A 2,226-nucleotide genomic window follows, 5' to 3' on the forward strand; every position below is an offset into this window, starting at 1 on the left:
TATAAATCATCAGCATTATTACAAATGCCGCTTTTTTGCAGAATAATAATTTTATACAAATTGAACTGCTTAATGTTATTTTGATTATAGTTTATTATATGCTTAACTACGATAAAGCATCAAATGAGGCTATATGCATGAAAATGACAAGCATTTTTATTAAGGAGGAAACCTACGTTAAATCTTCTGATTATTTATCAGTGATTTATTGTCGCCTTTGACACCACAACAGTTAGAATAGCATAAAGCATAAATGTAAATTAGTCATAAGAACATACCTTCTATATTTTCATTCATATTATCCAGGAATAATAATTAACGTATTTGAATAAATGCCCACTTGGACTTTCTGCAATTATATGGCTTTTAATTCTTAATCTACAATTAGCTAGGCCACAACAGCTGATAATAAAATTTCTATAAAATATCCACATAGCCATAATTTTTTAAGGGGTGCGTTTATATGCGCAATTTTTTGTCCAGCATTTTAGAAAATCTAAGCAAGTTAGAAACAATACGTCTTTATTGTTCCAAATTTTGTTTAGGGTGTAAGACAACTAACAATTCATTCAAAATAAGGGGGAAAATATATACTTTTACCTCTTACGTTTATCTTACGATTCCAGAAATTTGCACGCCTGTTGAACATACAGAAAATTGCGTACGGTACTATAAATGTAACTACACCCCGCAGGATGCTTTTATGAAACTGGTAACACATGAATTAATCAAAATTATTGAGTATATTTACAAATCTGGACAAAACAGGTAAGGTAGGTACACTTTCTGGTGTTTATATGTTCTCCGTGATCTTTCAATGCGAAAAATTAAAAATTAAAGGAAGTTGCACTAGTTTAGCGTTAGGCTTTGTCACTTTCTGGATGAATTTACTTGTTCTGTCATTGTCTTACTAAAAGTGCGATTTCTTGTCTATAAAACGCCAGTTTTAAAAAGGAAAGAATTGGAAAATGGCGATAAAAACGATTTATTAATGTTCACTTCACACAATGCAAACTCACGATATCTTTATGATGTTGCACACAAAATTTAAAATTTGTACCCCCAGCAGAAAGATTTGTATATACAGGGTGATTTATATAAATCTCCCAGACGCGATAACTTGACAAGAGAAATAGATTTTTGTATCCTGTAAAAGCTAATCGAGCCAGCTCCTCCATGACGTTGCAGATGGCTCGGAAAAACGGATAGCATTCTTATTCAATTTTAAGCAAATTATATAAATAACTTTTAAAATATTATGACTTTTAAGAGATTTAAATAAAGTAAAAAGTTGTTGGTTTACGATATACAATTGGTTTAATTTTGACTTTATGTTCAAATGTATTCATAATTTAGACATATTAAAAAAGGTGGAAAAAATTGATACGAGGGGTTTTTGGTAGTGAAAAATTCGAATCTAAAATTAATTTTAAGTTATCTTGTAAGGATGCCAGTACCGCACTTTTCCATAGTTATTTGTCCTCGTAATATGTTTGTGCAAAGCTTCGTCAGGATTTTGAATGTACAATAATTTTATAGGCCGATTATTTTTAGAGAAAAAAAAAAACATCAGATAACACTGAAACTATATGACATAGGTATTAGTTCAACGAGCAAAAATGCAATAATTACAGATAGGTAAACCATTAGAAAAAATATGAAATTAGGTAAAACCTGGAAAAATGTGAAATTGATATGTTTCAACTTGATGTTACAAAAGTTATGGAAAAATCCGAGTTACGAGGGACACTCTCTATACAGGGTATCCCGAAATTCATGCAACAAAATTTGATCACAGATTCCTAGAACAAATTTAGGGGACCCGTATTTTTTATTTTTTCCAAGTGGCCCCCTCTTTCGGAGTTACAGCCCCCTGAAGTCCGCCCCTAAGAATAATCTTCTTTTTATATCTCAGAACCCTGTTGTACGAGAATCACTAAATTTGGTACACAGGGGTTTTATGACATGTGAAATCTGATGGTGCAACGTTTTCTGGTGGGGAACCCCCTTAAGACAATTTTTCGTGGGCCCCCTTGTCTTTGTAGCGAAAAAAATTTGGTCGCATATTTAAATTTCTTAAAAATTATCAGTCCACTAGACACCCTGTATAGGAGACACCCTGTATAGGATCAAGATTTTCAAGTAACCTAATAATTAAATAACACAGCCCCACAAAAAAATATGTCTCTACATCGGCGAAACGACTGGTAAATTCTAAATATAACC

The sequence above is a fragment of the Anoplophora glabripennis genome, unplaced genomic scaffold, assembly GCF_000390285.2.
Source record: "Anoplophora glabripennis isolate ALB-LARVAE unplaced genomic scaffold, Agla_2.0 scaffold420, whole genome shotgun sequence".
NCBI classification, from domain to species: Eukaryota; Metazoa; Arthropoda; class Insecta; order Coleoptera; family Cerambycidae; genus Anoplophora; species Anoplophora glabripennis.